Genomic DNA, 20,991 nt, shown 5'->3' with positions numbered 1-20,991 from the left:
TTCTCATTATGCAGCAACTGGACAAATTATTTAGGACTTGACAATTAACCCAAAAATAGAGTTTTTGTTTAAAAAAGAAAAAGGAGAATACAGATATGAGGTAGATCACTGAATCTACCCTGAGAAAAAAGATAGAGAAATAATAGGATAAATGGGTAGATCATTGAATCTATACAAAAAAGAAAAAGGGAAAGATATAAAAATGACAAAAGGTAGACTATTGAAACTTTTATGAAAAGAAAAAAGAGAATATGATAAGAAAAAAAGATCAATTTTTGAATCTACTTTTAAAAAGGAACTATTTGTTTTCCATAGGATAAGTAATGAAAATTTTTGGTCTGAGTTTATCAAATGTTACTGGACTGGACATTGTTATATATAGTGGAGTTTTTCACCTGAATCTGTCAAATATTAATGGACTAGACATCATTAATGTAATCTTGACTGTGTATATTGTATATACTTATTGGATATGATTTTTCTTGTATTAGTTATAACCTTTTTAAAATTTTAGACAAAAAAGGGGAAATGTGGCGTTATTGTGTTCCCCAAAATATTGTGCACCCTAATAAATTTATCTGGGGTCAGAGAACAGACAGCCACTAGGTACAGAGCCAAAAATGGTGGCTAGAAAATGGGTCAGAGCAAGCCATCACAGAAGCTGGGCGGTGGTGGTGCACGCCTTTAATCCCAGCACTTGGGAGGCAGAGCTAGGCGGATCTCTGTGTGCTCAAGGATACAGCCAGCATGGAGACACACGCCTTTAATCCCAGGGAGTGATGGCAGAAACAGAAAGATATATAAGGCATGAAGACCAGAAACTAGCAGCATTTGGCTGGTTAAGCATTTGGTTGATTAAGCATTTGGCTGGTTAATATTTCAGGCTTTGGAGTAGCACAGTTCAGCTGAGATTCATTTGGATGAGGACTCAGAGGCATCCAGTCTGAGGAAACAGGATCAGCTGAGGAACTGTCAAGGTGAGGTAGTTGTGGTTTTTTCTGCTTCTCTGATCTTCCAGCATTCACCCCAATTTAAAAAAAAAAAAAAGTTTGATTTATACCATTGAAAGACAGATGGCTGCGTGTGGCTGAAGAGGTGACTCAGGTTAAGAGCACATATTTGTCTCCTAGAAGATCCGAGTTCGATTCCCAGCACCCACATGGTGGCTCACAATGGTCTGTAGCTCTAGTTCTAGGGGATCCTAAGCCTCTTCGGACTGCTTCATTCTCCTGGCATATGTGGTGCACTTGCGTTGTATCCAGGGAAAATACACACATAAAATGAAACAAATTATATATATGCATGAGTGTTTTGCTGCAAATGTGTCTGTGCATGGTGCCCAAGGAGGTCAGAAGAGGGCGCCAGATCGTCAGATCCTCTGGAACTGGAGTTACAGACGGTTTTGATCCATCATGTGTGGGTCCTCTGGAAGAGCAGCCAATGCTCTTAACCACTAAACTATTTCTCCACCAACCTCTGGAACTTGATTTTTTTTATATATATATTTGATAATATTAGTCAGTGAGATTGTTTTGTCCAAAAACAAATCTCTGGAAAACATACTTTTTAATTAGACTTATGCTAAGAAATGTGCTTATTATTTTGCTTTGTTTCAATGCAAAAATGTCTAACTGGCTAAGGAAATGCTTTGGTCTGCAAGATTAACTTTCTCCTGCAAGTCATGCTCTTTGCCACAAGGTGGTGGCTTGCTCAAAGGAACCCCTTCTGAGGCTCAAATCAGTAGACACAAACACCCCAGAGCTGAGGGAACTGTGTGGAACAAAGAACGAATCAGCTACTAAATTGGGCCATGTGTCACCATCCAGTTTTTCATTTTAAACGATAAAGAAATAGAATTACAAAAGCAGAACTGAAAACTTCTCAGTCAGCCAGATTCAGCTGGTGCCACATCTTCCACGCACCTCGCCACCCCCCCTTCCCCCCCATACACACCAAACTGGAAAAGGTAAGCCTGGAAAAAGAGTATCCTTCTTCAGCCTCAGTTTCTCATTTTAAATGAGAACTATAATTCTGGCCATCCAGGAATGTTGGAGAAAAGATTGACGGTGTGGAATGGTGCTGGCCAGCAGCTCCAGGCAAAGACCACAGTGACCATCCCACCCACAGCCCTTGCATCCTGGTGAAGCTATTTGATTAGTTTTCCTCAGTCAGATGGGAAGAGGTAAGTGGCACTCTTTTTTCTTTTTTTTTTTTATTCTTTCATTATTTAGCTCAGACTAGCCTTAACTTGTGATTCTCCATGGTGCTAGGATTGTAGGTATGGACCACCATAGCTTGATGAACTACAATTTACCCTAATTGTATGCCATGTTTTATTGTTTTCCAGTGGGCTTAGCAGCGGCACCTGAATACTGATACTTTAACTACCTTCTGCGCCCGCCCCACAGCCCACAGTCAGAGTCCCGCCACTCAGGCTGTAGTTTTTAACTAAGTCTCTATCGTTCTATTTACCAGTGAAGACTCAGGAGTCAGATGTTGGGGTGAAAACCTGCTAGATCAGAGAAGCCAAGAAGCAACCTTCCTTATTGGCCAGAGACCCAGCAAAAGAGCATCTATCTCTCCACTTGACCCAAATCAAAAAAGACGGGAATCTCCAAGTCCCTCCCTACTCCTTCCTATACGTCTCTCTATCTGTCTTCCTGGCTCCTCTATGGCCAATTCCTGTCAACTAGTGGCTGGCTCTGCCCACTGATCCAAGGTTGTTGCTTTTATTAACACAGTCTTGGGTTTCACAGAGAGATCAAATATCCTGCAACAATGTTCATTGCTTTTTTTGTCCTAATAAATCTTTGCCTATCACAGGTCATGAAGCCTGGCTACCACTGTTTTCTAAGAGTTATAAAAAGCTCCAATTCTTGGAATTATAAGAAAAAAATAAAATGAAAATAAATATTACAAAGTTACCTCTAAGGGCCTTTAGGGGCTGGAGGGATGACTCAGCGGTTGGAACACTTACTGCTCTTGCAGAGGACCTAAGTTCAGTTCCTGGCTCCCACATGGTGGCTCCCAGTAGCCTGTAACTCTACTTTCAGGGGATCCCATACCTCCTGCACACACATGGGGCATATCCATTCACTGAAGCACACACACATACACATGGCTGGAAAGGGATCGGGTGAGTTACCTCTACATTTAGGCTTAAGGTTCCCTGCCCTTACAGTCTTCCGCTGTTGCACAGGCTGCTTGAGTTCAAATAACCCTTCATCCTATCCAGTAGAAACCATTCTTTTTTAGTTTGCTTGTTTGTTTTGAGACAGGGTTTCTCTGTGTAGCTTTGGAGCCTGTCCTGGAACTCACTCTGTAGCCCAGGCTGGCCTCGAACTCACCGAGATCCGCCTGCCTCTGCCTTTCCGGTGCTAGGATTAAAGGCGTGTGCCACCACCGCCTGGCAATAGCTGCCATTCTAAGTGCACAGAATTCTGCCCAACTTAATTTCAAGTTTTACTTTGATAATTGTTTCTTACTATGGTTGTATCAAATAGCACAGAAAAATCCTTTGTGGGCTCTGCTGGGTTTCTCTCAATGGTAACATTTTGAAAAATTTATAGAACACTATCATGAACAGATTAGTGATGGTGGCACAGTTCATTCATCTTAGATGGCTCCAGTGCTGCTGGGTGTGTGTGTGTGTGTGTGTGTGTGTGTGTGTGTGTGTGTGTGTGTGTGTTTTCTATAAACATTTTAACACTTGCACAAGTTGGTGTATTCACTGCCATTCGGAATTATGAACAAAGGAACAATATGTTGCCCTTTATAACCACGCCCACCTTCCTCCTGGGTGTCTTCCCAGCTGTACCTCCAGCAACTGTTATTCTCTTCTCTGTATTGAAACTTTTGTCATTAGAAAAGTTATATAAACCATATCATATAACGTAATCTTCTGGGGGACCAGCTTGCTCATCTGGTATAATTCCCTTGGAATTTGAAATTCCCTTGGCTACCATCCCAGTTGTTGCATGTATTCATAATTTAATTCTTCTGCATGGATGTGCATTTATTCCACAGTCTTTGTTTCAAACTAATTTTTGTCTGGGATGTGAGGAAGGAGTCATGGCTCATATTCCTACATATATTTCTGGCTGTGTGGACAGGAGATGTCCAGAAGAGTTATTTTTATTTCACTGAATTGCTTTCTCTCTTGTAAAAAATAATCTGGCTAGGCCAAGCATGGTAGTACACACCTTTAATCCCTAACACTCAGGAAGCAGAGGCAGGTGGATCTCTATCAGATCAGGTCAGCCTGGTCTAAATAGCAAGTTTTAGGCAAGCCAGGGCTATAGAGTGAGACCCTGTCTTTAAAAAAAAAATCAACTGATTATACTAATGTGAGATTTTTTTAAGGTTCTTTTTTATGCTATTATTGGACATTAGATAACAATTAAGATTATCTTAAAACCACATAATCAAAGTCATTTAATTTTATTTTATTTTAGCTTTTAACTTAGTATACAAAGCAGTATGTTTAATTATAGCATTTTTATACATGTTTTCCTTTTCAACATTCCTTTGGTTATTTTTAATTACTTTGATTTTCATACAATCTTCAGAGTCAGTCTGTTAATGTTTTTTAAAAATTCTGTTAAATTTGAGTAGGATTATGCTGACTCTGAAGATTAGCTCAGGGAGAACTGAGTCACCCAATCTGCAGACAGGGTGATCTCTAGTCCTTCTTCCCAGTGCTGGGGGTAGAACCCAGAGTCTTGGGCATCCAGGCCAAGTTGAATTATTGGGCTTCTGTTTTTCTTTTATTTCAACAATATTTTCCTAGTTGTTGAAAAATCAAAAGTCAGTTGCATTTTGTGTTCCTCCCCATTATTATTGAAACATTCTATTCCTTTAAAAAAGATTTTATTTTTATTTATATATATTTGTGTGGGGTCAGGTGTGCAAGAGTGTCTGTGGAGGCCAGAGGAGTCAGGTTATCCCCAGAGCTGGATCTGGGAACTGAACTCAAGTCCTCTGGGAGAGCAGCAAGCACTCTCAATCAATGAGCCATCTCTCCAGTGCTGAAACATTTTATTTCTTAACTTCATTTTCAATTATCTGCTGCTTGAGCATAGAGATACACCTGCTTGTTTCCCAGATTGACTACTATTCTGAGATCTTGCTAAACCCACTATTGATTGTTAGTAGTTTTAAGTAATATACTTTTATTTATTCTTGGACAATTTCATACATTTATACAACATATTTTGATCACATCCATCCACCATTACCTCCCTCCAGCTCTCTCTGATGTCCCCACCCTGCCTTGTTACCATTCATGTCTTCTTATTGTTATCAATAAATTCCTTATTCTAATTTGTGCTGTCCATATACAGTATTTTGTTGTTGATTGCTGGGATGACTTTGGTCGTTGTTGCTGTTGTTTGAGACAGGGTGTCTTAGTTAGGGTTTCAATTGCTGTGAAGAGTCACCATGACCATGGCAACTTTTATAAAGGAAAACAATTTGGGTGGCTTACAATTTCAGAGGTTTAGTTCATTGTCATCATGGCGAGGAAACACGGTGGCATGCAGGCAGGCATGGTGCTGGAGAAGGAGCTGAGAGTCCTACATCTTGATCCATAGGTAACAGGAAGTGAACTGTGTCTACACTGAACATAGCTTGAGCATAGGAGACCTCAGAGCTCATTCTCACAGTGACATACTTCCTCCAACAAGGCCAAATCTACTCCAATAAAGCCATAACTCCTAATAGTGCCACCCCCATATGAGCTTATGAGGGGGACAATTACATTCAGACTACCACACAGGGTTTCACTCTGTAGACCAGACTGATGTTGAACCCAAAGAGATTTGTCTGCCACTGCCTCCCCAGTGCTGGGATTAAAGGCATGTAATACCTGGGCTGTGATGACTTTGCCAACAAGACAGTGAATAAAATGTCTCTCTGAGCCTGACAACCTATATCCATTGTGCTGTATATTCTTCAAGCATTACTATCAAACTGCTGAGCCCTGGTGGGACTTCCTAGTACATATTTTATTACAGAGTCTCCAGTTGCTATTGAGATCAGAACTAATGAGCCTTGTGCTGCCCACTGTTCTAGCTTCTTGAGAAGTTCAAGTGGCAAAGAACTGTTCTGTGTGATGTTTACCTTCTAACCTGCTGGCATGTTTTCCCAACAACCCCTCATGATCAACATGTGCAAAGAGAAGTGCTGGATGCCTTTATTCCTAACAATCTTTTCAGGAATGTTTCACAGCCCTGAAAGATAGAGTGTTCTTCTAGAGCAAAGCAAAGGTTTGCTTATAGCCTCGGAAGGTAGAGATACGCTGTTCTCTGCAGAGACACATTTACTCTCCATGTAGGAGTGTTGATTTATTGGAACTAGAATTCCTATCTTGTGACACACCCCAGCCCTTTTTTGTGGTCCTGTGGGGAACCAAGGTCCAGAAACCTTGGTACTGTTTTTGTTTTGACTAATACATTCTCCGTTGTCTCTGACCTAGAAATGTCACATCTTCTGCCAGCACCTATGAAACTATGGGTGTGCGTGTGCACACCCGCTAATTGTTAGCTTGCAAAGAAGGTAAAAAAAAAAATCAGAGACCACAATGTTTTGTTTGGGATGAGATCAAACTGTTTGCCCAGGCTGACTTCAAACTCCAGGGCTCAAGTGAGACTCCTAGCTTATCTTCCCAAATATCTGGGACTACAGGCTGAGGGTTTGGCACCCACTTCATAATTCTTGACCACTCCAGAGAGGTAATGAACTTTGCCTGTTAATGGAGTAGTGTAGACACAGTTCACTTCCTGTTACCTATGGATCAAGATGTAGGACTCTCAGCTCCTTCTAGACGCTTCTCGGAGCTTCTTTCCCAACTAGGTGGCCTTATAAGCTTCTGAGGCAGAGCTGTCAATCCATGGTCCCCAGTATAAGGACTTCCTCCCCCACAGCAACAGAAGCTTCCTCAAGTTGCCCCACCCACCCCAATTGAGTGCACTGTGCTAAATGGCCCTCTAGGATCTCCAAATTTCATTAATATTTATCTTAGAGATTTGTGTGCATTTTTGAATATTACATGCCATATTTAGAATGTCATTTAGACTGACTCATATCTAGAATCCCAGACACTGCTTATGTGGCAGACAATAGCCTTTACCCTAGCTCAGCCTCTCATCATCTACCAGGAAATGCTCATTAAGGAGTTTATTTTTCAATGAAGAAAGCCATTGGATGCTTTGAACAGTATTGCTTAACTTCAATGGCATCATTTTTATCAGATGTAAATTACCAAAAAGGTCAGATTCTGAGTAAATGTATATTTCTCAAATGATTCATACTCCTCTTTACCCAACTCCCAAGGTTTGGGAAATGATGACCAGTTAATGTCAAGAGACACCATATTTGCCATCCAGAAAGTTAGCTGTCCCCTCTCCCCTGCCAGGCACAACACTGCTGTATACCTGGTATAATAGGCGCCAGCAGTAGCCCAGTCTCTTAGAGCTACCTACTCTGGAGCCACACTGTTCTCCTTATGTTCACATAATCTATCCCAGCAAACTCCCCGGGACTACAGCTCCAGACTTTCACTGCATTCGCTGTATGCTACCTTTTGAGACATTGCTGAGAAATGCGAGTCACAGAAAGGAAACAAGGCATTCAGGATCCAGGATCCCATTTGGCAACACAGCCATTGACAAGAAAGACATGGCTCATTCAGGAGGTGGAGGTAGGAGGATCAAAAATTCAAGGGGATTCTTGGCACCATGGCGAGTTCAAGACCAGCCTAGAATGCATAAGATGCTGTCATAAACAAACAACAAATATCAGGGGTTGAAGAGATGGCTCAGTGGCTAAGAGCACTTGGCTCTTGAAGAGGACTGGATTCAGTTCCCAGCACCCACACGGTGGCTCACAACCACCTGTAGCCCCACTTCCAAATGGAGTTCCATTCTCTCAGAGCACAGGGCACTAACATGGTGCACATACATACACAGAAGCAAACACTCATATTCATAAAATAAAAATGAACAAAATCTTTTTAAAAAAATCAAACAAACCAAAAAAGAATGAAACTGCAAAACTTTGTTCTTCCAACTCATGTAGGGAAACCTATATTCTGGGAAAGCTAGCCCATTTCCACCCTGTGACTGAGCCTCGAAGGCGCACACACGCCCCATACCTGGCTGGCCTGGGGAAGCACAAATGTAAGAGTTGGCACTGGCCTGCACCAGCCACAGCAGGGCTTATGACTCTAACGGAGGCCGGAGGCTCCTTGCTTGGCCACTGTCCCTCTGGCCTCTGCTCCAAGTTATTTTGTTACAGGAGGAGCATGGGAAGGCCAGCTTATGAACAGTACAAACATGGTGGCCATATTTAAAATACGAGTCCATCTCAGTGACTGGGCCTGGGTCTATGTTTCTGTTTGAGTTGTGTTTCCCAGCATGAAGGGAGAAGGTATGCAACCCCAGAGGAGGCCTATTCCTGAGAAAAGATGAGGGAAAGAAACTGGACCTCAGTGATAGTAGGATCTGGACAAGGATGTACGAGGGCTAGGTCCCCGGCTCACACGTACGCTCAGGCTATGGCCTCTAGGGAATGGACAGACAAGTTTGCAAATCTGCCCTGAGCACTTAGTGATCTTGGGCAAAATTATATAGGAAATCTGTGCAAAGGTAGTTACTGGGCCCAGTGCTGTTCTCTACTTACCCAATCAACTGCCCCGCTGCCACCACACCAGATCTTGTCCTGTGCCACCATCTGTCCCAGCATTCAGATGGGAGAGAAGCAAGGCCTGGCAGGGCCTCCACCGCATTTGATGGAGCAGAAGTTTTGGTAGCTCTGGCAATCTCAACCTTCCTAATGCTGCAACCTATTAATACACTTCCTCATGCTGGGCTGACCCCCACCATCAAATGATTTTCATTGCTACTTCATAACTGTAATTTTGCTACTGTTGTGAGTCATAATGTAAATATCTGTGTTTTCCAATGACCACTGTATAAAGGGTCATTTGACCTCCCAGAGGGGTCTCAACCCAGAAGTTGAGAACTGCTGCCCTGGTGGCATTTTCCAAGAATCAGGGATCAGCTGTCGTACAATACAGACCCAGATCACTCATTCTCTTATGCACCTGAGTGTTTGAGAACACTGTCAGAAATAGAGACACATTTGTGTTTTTCCACAATGTCATCATTTATTGAGTAACAATAAAAATGTACTAACTACTGTTGTGTAAGTGTCCTCAGAGACCGAAACAGTCCATCCTGCAGGCAGCTCCTGAACAGGAAGGTAAGCAACAGAAATAGCTTTCAGGAAGTCCCTGAAAGCGACTAGATCCACCAGGCCCCTCCCAGCCAGAGTCCCTTTCAGATGAGAGAGAGCTGAGTGGCGAAGAAGAAACTGAGGCCAGACCAGCTGCCTGGAAGAAACAGAACCCAGCCGAACTGCCTAGAAGAGGTTAGACTGACTGAGGTCCTGGAAAGGACACTCTTTTACCTGCTGAGCTGCCTGCAGACTGCACAGTGTACCCCAGGCTTCCCAGGTTTTCTGAACTATCACCCGTCCTGGGCTGGGCCTTGGTGCTGCATTTGTCTTTAGGTCGTTTCTTCTGTAAGTAACAACCCAAATAAAACTCCTTGGCTCTCCGAGTTGGACTGTGGTGGGAGCCATACTTTGCTCTGTCAGGGTTCTCTGTCTGGGGTGAGTAAATGGGTGTCTAGTAGTCTCTCCAGGAAAAGTGCGTCCATCACGCAACAGCTACATTTAGTTTGCTTAGCTGCAATTTACCATGTAATCCAGATTTCCTTCGATAACACTGAAGGGGCTATAGCAGGCCTGAGCATGGCCAACATGGCTCTAGCAGGCCTTGGCCTTCCCCATCCCCTCTTCCTTGGGAGAAACTGCTAGATTACATTCTTAATGCTAGCCACCAAGGTCTATTCCCTTATTTGGCCACTTCCTCCTCCTGAGGCTGTCTACTAAGGTCCAGCTGTCAAAGTACTGAGTCCAGCAATCAAAAGCCCCCTTTGGTTACTATAATTAGCCTGTCCAATCAAAATTAAAACACGGTTTCCCCATTTACCTTTATAAACTACCCTTTACCTATGGGCCACATCTGATTCCTCTCTATCCAGAGGCGGTCAGTCCTTTGTCCCTCCAGGGAAAATACCCCTCCCCCTCTCCCCTTGTTCCTTTCCCCTTCTCTCTAGTCTGCCATCTCCTATCTTTGTCTCTTATTCGCTGACCCCTGTCCCTCTGAGGCTCATAAGTCTCCTTTGTGCTGAGAACTTGGTCTTGGAGTGTCTTGTGCCAATACCAGTCAGTTCAAACATGATCATTGTCCATCACAGATTCTTATTTTTATTTTATGTGCATGAATTTTTATTTTTTATTTTTTGCCTACATATTTGTCTGAGCGCTATGTGCATGCCTGCTGCCAAAGAAGTCAAAAGATCTGGGGTTGTTATTGCAGACATTTTTGAGCCACAGTATGTGACTGCTGGGAATTGAACTGAGGTCCTCTGGAAGAGCAGCCAGTGCTCTTAACCACTGAGCATCTTTCTAGCTCCTTGTGGATTCTTTTATTCCAATCTTAGTTACACAAAGTACACACACACACACACACACACACACTCATGAGTGCTGAGCTATAGTTCTGGGGGCAGGTGGGAGTTCTCTGTCTGTTGGGCCCTTACATGGATACCAGCTGGTCAGATGACAAGTCATCATAGTGGAACATTACCGCTGGTGTGTTAGAGGTCCCAGATGAGGATATGGCACCCTTTATTGATCTGGGGAGTTTTGCAAGTTCACCAGTCTGGCTTTTTTGAAATGTGATAAGTTTAGAGGTAGGACTGTGTGCTATCAGGAATAAGTGTCTCATGGATGGTGTCAGGCAGGTGGTGGTGTCTATACCCTATGGAGCCCAATGCTGCTGTGTCAAATGGAATCCCCGTGCAAAGGACAGGTTGAAAGCCATTTCTCACACACCAGTGAGTGTGCACACTACTTACATGCTCCCCCGCTTTCCCAGCCTCACCTCCTTTTGCCGCCCACGTTTTCTGTCCTGAGATAGGATCTTCCTTCCACGGACCGTTAGCACATATGGTTTGGGTGGGCCCTGTCTGCTAGGTAATAGCCAGGAAACCCCCTTCCCTCTCCCAACTGCCCTGTGGAACACATTCTGGCACATCTCCTTGTTTATATAGATAGTTACAAAAATCCATTTGTTGTGTGAGAATATACTTCAAGCTAAGGGTTGTGTGTCCTATACTTATTTCACATTAATTTCTAACTTTCTTCAGTTATGTTTTTAAGATCTACACATGCTGGTATGTGGCCATCTCTTCTGGAAGCTTCCTGGCCCTCCAAGGCAAGCAGTTACCTTTCTTCCCTTTCCCGTGCTTTGCAGTAATGGGCACCAAACTCTCACAAATAATGCCACACAGATGATTTTTATTTGAAATATTCATTCCATCTGGTATCAGAATTAAGCTTTGGCCAGTTGCGTTTCATACTGGTAAACTTGGGTTTTTCTCACTTATTGTTATTCTGGGCTTCCTCCTAACATGTACCCCATTGTTGGAGTTACCCTGCAGCTACATTGAACTTACCAAATGCCAGTGCACAGTGGAGAGGCATTTGGTACTTCTGGTCTTCACCACATCTCAGTTCTGGCTTCTGAGCTGTATCAGGTTATCAGCCTGTCCACACGGCTACTATAGCCCTTTGTGCTAGCTCCAAGTTTTGCAGGGGCCTTTGGCCTGTCTTCTCCTTCCTTCCTTCCCCACACATATGCATAGTTGCCCCATTGCATTCTCCACCAGTGTCTTATATTTGTTATAATTGAAAAACTACATTGATGTACCATAATGGCCTATCAGGTGTGTATAACTGTTGGCCATTGTGACATGTCGTCATCTACAAAGCTCATACACACTGAATTCTGTGCAATGGAGTTGCCAAAGTATATCTATCTCATAGTGCTTTAAGTAAGTTCATGGTTTTGTATTGGGCTGCATTTGAAAGCTCTCATGGGCCACATGTGGCCTGCAGACCCAGAGATTGGACATGTCTGCAACATAGTTCATTCTCGATGTTGAAAACTCCCTGTATTTTGGCAAATGTGTTATGGCATATATCAACCATTCTTGCATCACACAGAATACTTTCCTTACCCTAGAAATCCCCTCCATGCTCCACTTACTCACCACCTCCCAGCTACCCTGACAACCGTTGATCTCTTGATTGTCTTGGTGGTTTTACCTTTCAAGAATGCCATAGAAATGAATTCATCCAGTAGGCAGTCTTTTTAAAAAATTACTTACTTTTTACTTTATGTGTATGAGTGTTTGCCAGCATGTATTTATGTGCACCACATGCATGCCTGGTGCCCATGGAGGCCAGAAGAGACTGCCAGATCTCTAGAAACTGGAGTTACAGATAGTTATGAGCTGCCATATGAGTGCTGGGAATGGAACTGGTGTTCTAGAAAAGCAGCCAGTGCTCCTAACCACTGAGCCATCTCTCCATCCTCACAGTCCGGCTTCTTTCACTCAGTAACATACATCCAAAGTTACATGGTTTGAGAGACTCATTCACATCTTATTCATACCATCATTTGAATGTAGCAAAGTGTATTTATTCACCCACCTAGGGAAGGATATCTGGTCGCTTCCAAGTTTGGTAGTTAGAAATAAACCTGCCCCAAACATCTAAGTATAAAGTTTTATGTAGACATAACTTTCAACTCCTCCAACCAAACATCAGGAACTCAATTGCTGGTAAGAATATTTTTAGCTTTATAAGCAATATAATTGTTATACAATTATAAATTGTATAAATTGTCTTCCAAAGTGAATGTTCCATTTTGCATCCCACCCTGAAAGAAACAATAGCTCCTGTTGTCCACACCCTCGCTGACATGTGGCTGTGTCAGTCAGTGTAGTGGGTTGGGGTTGTTCTGATGGGCGTCTACTGGGGTCCTACTGTTGATTCACCGTGGTTCCGGGCTGATATACTGGGGGAACATCCCTCTGATATTTGAGGCACCTCTGTCTCACGATGCTGCAGGCTGCAGACTTGTCTTGTCCCTTTCTCACTGGAGGAAGGGAACATGCCATGAGGTCCTGCCACCCATTTGTGGAGACCCTCTTTCCTTTTTTTAATTATTAAATTTTTAAAAATTTTATTTATATACCAACCGCAGTTTTCCCTTCCTCCTCCCCTCCCGTTTCCTCCCCGCTTCTCCTTCCTACCCCTCATCCACTCCTCAGAAAGGGTAAGGCCTCCATGGGAGTCAACAAAGCATGGCACACCAAGTTGAGGCAGGACCAAGCTCCTCCCTCCAGCATCAAGGCTGAGTGAGGCATCCCACCATAGCGAGTAGTTTCCAAAAAGCCAGCTCATGTGCCAGAAACAGATCCAGGTCCCTGCCAGGGGCCCCTCAAATAGACCAAGGTACATAATTGTTACCCACATGCAGAGGGCCTAGGTCGGTCCCATGTAGGCTCCACGGCTGTCGGTCTAGAGTCCGTGAGCTCCCACAAGCTTGGAGACCCTTTTTCCTATTGTTCTCATGCTTCATGGTTTGAGGTCTCTGAGAAATTCAGGGCCTTTGAAAACTCTGCTACAGAGGTGAGCTTCTCTCTGCTCTTGGGTCCCCCTAACATGCCTATGCCTCTGTCAGTTTTGCTTTGAAATCGACCTTTCAGGTGCCCCTCACTTCTTCCTCCATATCCATATTTCTGCCCGGAACCATTTCTTTCTGCCTACTTTTCTTCTACTGCCAGTGGGTAATGAATTTCCTCAGTTTAGGTTCGTTTGAAAGTGTATTTCCAGGGTTAGGGTAAAAAAAAAAAAAAAAAAAAAAAAGTGTATTTCCCTTCGTCATTGGAGGATGTGGCCGGTAACTATGGAATTCAAAGTTGAGTTTTCTTCCCTTTTGCACCTTAAATAAATCACTCCGCTTTCTAGCTTCCCTCATTCCTGTTTGATCGTCAGCTTAAAAAAATCTTTCACTTACTTCTGTGTGCGCATGCGTCATGTTTGCGCATGCACTGTGGAGGTCCCATAGTCACTGAGCCGAGCGGCTGTCAGTTTTGAGGTTTGTATTTTTTGTTGTTGTTGTTGTTGTTGTTCATTGCTTTTATCATTTATCCTTACCTTTCATTTTTTTTTGTGGTTTAACTACAATATACATGTACTCACTTGAGGTTTGTTTTTGTTTTGGAAACGAGGTTTTAAAGTTTTTACATTGATTTACCAAAAAAAAAATAGGTTTTCATTTGGCATTTTTCAGTTTGTTCCCATCCTTTTGGCCCTTCCCCCCCCCCCCCCCCCCCCCCCCCCCCGGAGCCACCTATCTGCTTTCATGTCCTGTGTGACTGTATGCTCCCCCACCCACCTTACCAACACCTCTCGCTTCCCACCTCTTGGTTCCTATCAAGTACTTCAGTCTGTGTCCACTTTGATGACCCCTCATGTATACACACAAACATCAAGAGTTAGGATCTGCATATGAAAGAGAACATGCAAGTTTTATCTTTTTGAGACTGGGTCACCTCACTTAATACACTTTCCAGATCTACCCATTTTCCTGTAGATCTCAGTTTTCTTAATGGCTGAATACAATTCCGTTGTGCATAGATGCCAGTGTCTTGTTATCCATTTGTTCATAGGCTGGGCTCACTTCCTTCCTAATACACACAGATGTGCAAGTGTCTCCGTGGTAGTGCAGAGTCTTTGGGAACATGGCCAGGGGTGGCATGGCTGTGACATCTGGCAGTTCTATTTTTAATTTTTGGAGGACCGCCCCCCACACTGATTTCCATAGTGGTGGCACTAGCCGACACTCCTGACAGACAGGGCACTGCTTTCCCCACATTTCCACCAGCACCTTGTCTTCTGGCTAGTGACGAAGGTGAGAGGAAGTCTCAAGAGTTTGGGGTTGTATTTGTGATTTTCTTTGCACTTACTGTTTGGGAATTCCAAGCTCCTTGAATCTGTGGATTGATTCTGTCATAAAATTTAGAAACTCCTCTCCCTATGCCACACTGGTACTCTACCATGCCTCCCTTGTTCCTCCTTCCAGGATTCCAGTGATTGACAGATATTTTAGTATGTTCCATGTGACTTCTGGACTCTGACCATCTGGACTTCTCTCTCTCTGTCTCTCTGTCTCTCTGTCTCTCTGTCTCTCTGTCTCTCTGCTTTTGTTTCAATGTCATCCTCTACTTTCTCACCTAGGTCCTATAGTCTCTACATAACTGTTCAATCTGCCAGTAAGCTGACCTAATGCAATCTTGAATTTAGTTATCATTTTAAATTTTACACTCTTTTGATGCTTTTGTACATTTCAATCTTAATCAGGTCTATGCACATTTTTATCCATGTGTTAACCATTAGTGGGGATGTTTACAGTTTTGAAAGTGTAATGTGCACTGATGTATGTGAAGTACATTAATTATTAATGCACAGCACAGTGTGCTTGCAGGTTTACACGCACAGGTGTGATCACTGCCTAGATGCAGACGAACTACAATTCTGACATGGTCTCCCCACTTGGTTCTCTGTCACTCTCCTGTCCAAACCAGACCTACTGTCCTGATTGTTAGCACTATCGGCTAGTTTTTTAAGAGAATTTGTTTTATTTCATGGGTCTGGGTAGGGGGTGTATATTTATGGGTGCAGATGCCCATGGAAATCAGATCTCCTGCAGCTAGAACTACAGGTGATTGTGAGGCAGATATAAGTGCTGGGAATTGAACTTGTGTCCTCTGCAAGAGCAGCACACACATGGACTGCCAAGCCATCCCTCTAGCTCCCTAGTTTTATTTTCATTAGACTTCACGGGTGATGTCCTTTGCACCTCACGACTGTCTCTGCAAGTTTCATTTGTGTTACACTTTGTTCTTCATTGTGGTGTAGTATTCCACTATCTGAATTAACCACAGTTTTAAAGAATTCATTATTGTGAGCCAGGCAGTGGTGGTGCACACCTTTAATCCCAGCACTTGGGAGGCAAAGGCAGGGAGATCTCTGTGAGTTCGAGGCCAGCCTGGGCTACAGAGTGAGTTCCAGGACAGGCAGGGCTTTTCACAGAGAAACTCTGTCTTGAACAAAACAAAACAAAACAAAAAACCAACCAAACAAAAATAATAATTCATTATTATATTAAGAAACATTTGGGTTATCTCTAGTTTGAGGCTACTATGTGTAAAGCTGATTCAGCATTCCTCTGTGCATCTCCTGGTGAACACGTTTCTGTACTTTCTTTTTTTTTTTTTTTTTTTTTTTAGCTGAGGATCGAACCCAGGACCTTGCGCTTGCTAGGCGAGTGCTCTACCACTGAGCTAAATCCCCAGCCCTTTCTGTACTTTCTTATATGTAGACCTGGGAGTGGAAGTATTGAGTCAGGAGGCATTTATATTTATTACCTATAGTAGTAGATCCTATCAGGTATTTTTCAGAGCCAACTGTGCCTTTTATCAACTTACTGCCCATGTATCTCAACCCGCCATCAGTTGTCTGCTCAGCTATGATGATGTTTCCTTTGTTAGCTCGTACAACATTAAACTTGGACATAAGGACCAGCAGCAGTCCTGCATAAGGCATTCCTCTTCTTGATATTGATGTGCCCACTGGACAGGTTCTTGCCATGTGCGACAATCAGAAACACACGGAACATCTCTGTGGGCAGGTTCCTCCGAGGTAAACCCACAGCGCATCATTCCTGTGGAAAGTTCTGGGGAAACTTGTATAGTATAGCACCTTCCTGTGAGGATTTCCTCTGCATCCTCAGGTGAACACTTTCTATTGAATTCTTCCTTCATGGAAATTTAACAAACTTCATCATCTAGTGGGTTTGGCTGCATTGTCTCCAACCAGGCATAGAGCCCAGCCTAGGGGATAGAAGCAGAAGGCCAGCATCTTAGCCATCTTTGTTCTGTCTTGGCCATACTACCTCTACCTTAAATGTTGTCCCCTCTATTTCTACGGCTCTCTTGCTTAGAGTTCTCTTTCTCCTTGGGTAAGAAATCTCTTGTGCTTAATTATTCTGCATATTAAGGTATCTTTGGCCACATCATCGTGTGGTTTTCTGTATCTTGAGTAAACCCAGGATCATCATGGATGTACCAGTTTCCACTTCCCCCAGTTTTGTCAGAGACTCTGTTCCAGGGCTGGAGTAGCTCAGTGGTTAGAAGCACTGGCTGCTCTTGCAGAGGACCCAGGTTCAGATCCCTGCACCCACATGGCAGATCACAATTTTTTTGTATCTCTGGTTTCAGGAGATCTGATACCCTCTTCTGACGTCATTGGGCATCAGGCACACATGGTGCACCTACATACATGTAGATAAACACTCATAAATATAAAAATAAATGTAAAAAAATTAAATAAAATATGAGTTTAAATTAAAACGAGACTCAGTTCTTTTACACGCCATTATTTTAAAGTCCTTGTCCACCAATAATGGCATCTGAATAACATTTTGTATGCTTGCTTATACTGTATTCTCTTGCTGATCATTTATGTCTTCACGTCTTTTTACAGTTCTAGTTATTACTGTTGTTGCTTGTTTGGTTTTTGTCAGTAAGAGTTGAACCCTGATTTTGTGTGACAAAACTTTTCCTGGGGAGATGAAACACACTTGTCTACTTACCCCAGATAGGGAACTCACGACAGACCCAAGTACAGATACCACCCAAGTTCAACTTGGTGAACCGATGAGTTTTACCGGAGTTACAGGAGCACAGGGGAGGGGTCACGTACAGGAGCAGAAATGACGCAAAGACAAGTGCATCAGCAAGGCCCACCCCAGCATGGGTGACAGCTGGCACAGCTGGGAACCTGGAGTACACCACACAGCCTGCAGGCAGCTCAACAGGTCGGAGAGTGTCCTTCCCAGGAGCAGCAGTTGGTCTCAGCCTCTTCCAGGCAGCTGGTCTGATCTCAGAGTCTTCCTTTGCAGATTCTTGCGTCTGAAAGTCCTCTTTGCAGCTGGCTCTGCCCTGCCTGGTATGGAGGGGGCCTAGTGAATCTGGTCAGATTCAGGGACTTTGTGAAGCTGTTTTTTAGTTAATTACCTCATTGCTTAAGGAGACTGTTACACAACACCTGTACCTCATGCACATGAAGACTATGCTTTGCCACTCACTGCATATGAACCTGCACTCTTTATGGTTACCTTATTATTTATTGATTGGCTTTACGATTTGCAAACATTGTGTGTAATCTGTCAAGAAGAATATTCTGCTTTTCCTCAGTTAAGCAGATGCATGAGGAATGATCAAATAAATCCAGGATTAAACTAGATTGGGGCTGGGTTTTTATTCTTGTTTTAACTAAGCACCTTGAGGGTCTTGCTATCTTCAATGAGGTTTTTGTTCTGCCCTTGAGGCATTCCTGAGCCAGTTGTCCAGGCTCAGTCCCCGTGGAACTTCAAAATCTGCTCAGAATCTTGAAGTGGGAGCTAACTTTGTGTTTCTGTCAAGACCTTCTTGGGAAGTCCTTATTTTCTAGACACTGTGGGACTGGGAGGACGTCACTCTGTTACTGCCATCTTCTTAGTCATTTTCTTCTTCTCCCTCTAGATTTAATTCTTCTTAACTTTTGTGTATGGGTATTTTGCCATCAAGTGTGTCTATGCACCACATTTGTGCTTCTGTCCACAGAGGTCAAAGGAAAGGATCCCCTGGAGCTGGGGTTACACTGGGGTTACAGATGGTTGTGAGCCACTGTGTGGGTGCTGAGAATCGAACCCAAGTCCTCTCCAAGAGCAACAACTGCTGAGCCATCTCTCCAGCACCTCACTCTGTTCTCTTTAACGCATTCTTGGGCCCAGAACTCAGCAATCACCACACAGTGGAAATTAGCTGGGTATGGTCCCCTGGGTTCTCACTTACCATCCTGTCATGACGTGTTAAAAGCTTTGCTCCTCACTGTCTCCTCTATCATAGGTCCTCCTGGGCAAACAATCACTAACTAACTGGTACCCCAAACTGGCCGATATTTTAGATAAGGGGATGGGAGTAGGCAGTTAGAAACCTCATCTGTTGTGACCAGAATTTACTGGTCCACACCTGTTCACACTCCCCTGGAAGAGGGAATCTTGATATTCGAAAACCCGATCTTCTCTCAAACCATTTACATTAGCATGTGTTTCAAAATCTTCTATTGACTTTCCTTGAAAAATTCTGCAGCAATACCACTAATCTACAGCCATGGTTGTCAAAAGATGGCGTTTTAATGACACAGGATAGAATGGAATCTATCAGAGGTACCAGACATAATAAAGATAACTATTGTTTGAGGAGACATTTGCTATCTCCGCCTCTCTCTCTCTCTCTCTCTCTCTCTCTCTCTCTCTCTCTCTCTCTGTCTCTCTCTGTCTCTCTCTCTCTCTTTCTCTCTCTCTCTGTGTGTGTGTGTGTGTGTGTGTGTGTGTGTGTGTGTGTGTGTGTTTGTATTCCGATTCACAATGCAAAGATCTATTTCTCCTTACAGGTTGCAACCCCTAAAATTGAAAGTTGTTGGCCTAGAAGTTTCAAGAAAGAAAGGTAAATACTGCTACAAAGAAGTCTATGAGTTGAGGAAGAGCAGCCTTGGAGAAGTGTGGTGGTGAGTGGGAAGGTTCATGGAAACTGCTCTTCTGGCCCCAGAGAGCAAAGAGGGCACCTCTGGGAGGGGCGGATTGTGAATGTCCTAATGGGGAGTGGTGAATAGTGATTGGCAAAAGCCATGGAAACTCTGAAAGCCGATTTTGGCAGTTCTTGATGCTACATCGTAAGTGTAGCATGAGCCATCTTAAACTTGCACCAGCAGAAAAGCCAGTAAAGGGTTAACTAGCATGGGGCTCCACAAACCTCCTTTGCTAACCTATGAGGGGTGCTTCTGGGTCACCAAAGGATTTAATTCCAGCCACAGCCTGAAATCACTGTACCTGGAACAAAGACCATGTTCTTATTCATCTCCTTACTTCTCGAGCACGGAACGCTCACAAGTGCCTGCCTGTCCAGGCCACGTGCATGGAAGAGTCCAGGCTCTGTAGGTAGGACAACCTATCCTCAGGGCCGTAGGCTGCATGGGATTGGACCTGCAACCTCTTTCTGTCTAGACCAAGGCAGGTAAGGCTTTTTGCACAGGCCCCTGCAAGGTCCATAGACCCATCACCATAACCAGTAGGTGGCATATCACATGTGAGTGCTCAGAAGCTCAGAGCTGCTTTTATCCCCAGAGACCACACTGAGTCTGGAGTCTACAGGAAGACTGAGCAATGAGGACTGAGTGGTTTCCATTCCTGAAGGCCCCAGCCTACTCCAGGTTACTCACTGAACCATTACCTCCAGTCTGTTCTGACCCACAGCATCCAGTGTTCCCCAGGGCAGTGAGTGCTGCACACTTGCTTTGTCTCTAACTGGGGAGGTCTTATCGTGTATCATCCCAGCAGCTCTGACCTTTATTCTATTCCAGGAACTGGCTCCTGGCCCACTGGCTGGCCTTGGACCTAAAGGCATGAAATCTGGTCTGTGCTCTATCTAGGTCCTTGGCCAGAAGTCTGGTGTGCCATGCTGCAGACACACCTGATCAACCATGCATATCTACTGGAACATTTTTAAAGGCTTTGGCTCAATCCTGCCTAAGTATACAAGGCTTTGTCTCTTAGCCCAGTTGTTGGATTAGTTCACACCCCCAACCCCCATCCCTGTCCTCTGACCTGGTTCATCAGCTCTCACTTGCTCCCTCTGCACCATGGGCTAGGTGCTTTTCTCAGGGCTCCCACATGGCCCTGCCAATCTCTCTCCAACACCATTTAGTCCTCGATTGGAAGGTAGGTCCCTGTTCCAAGCCTGGCACTCAGTGGGTACTCTACCAGTTCCTCCTGAATGAACTCTCAGAACTTGTGTTTGCTGCTCAGCCACCCTATTCTAAAAAGACTGTTCACCAGCAGCTATGCCATAGCTTTATTTCAGGGTTCAAGGAACGGGGTGGGGGTGGGTGGTGGGTGGGGGTGGGTGG

The sequence above is a fragment of the Onychomys torridus genome, chromosome 7 (assembly GCF_903995425.1).
Source record: "Onychomys torridus chromosome 7, mOncTor1.1, whole genome shotgun sequence".
NCBI classification, from domain to species: domain Eukaryota; kingdom Metazoa; phylum Chordata; class Mammalia; order Rodentia; family Cricetidae; genus Onychomys; species Onychomys torridus.
The sequence above is the reverse complement of the archived record's forward strand: the minus strand, read 5'-3'. Positions refer to the sequence as shown.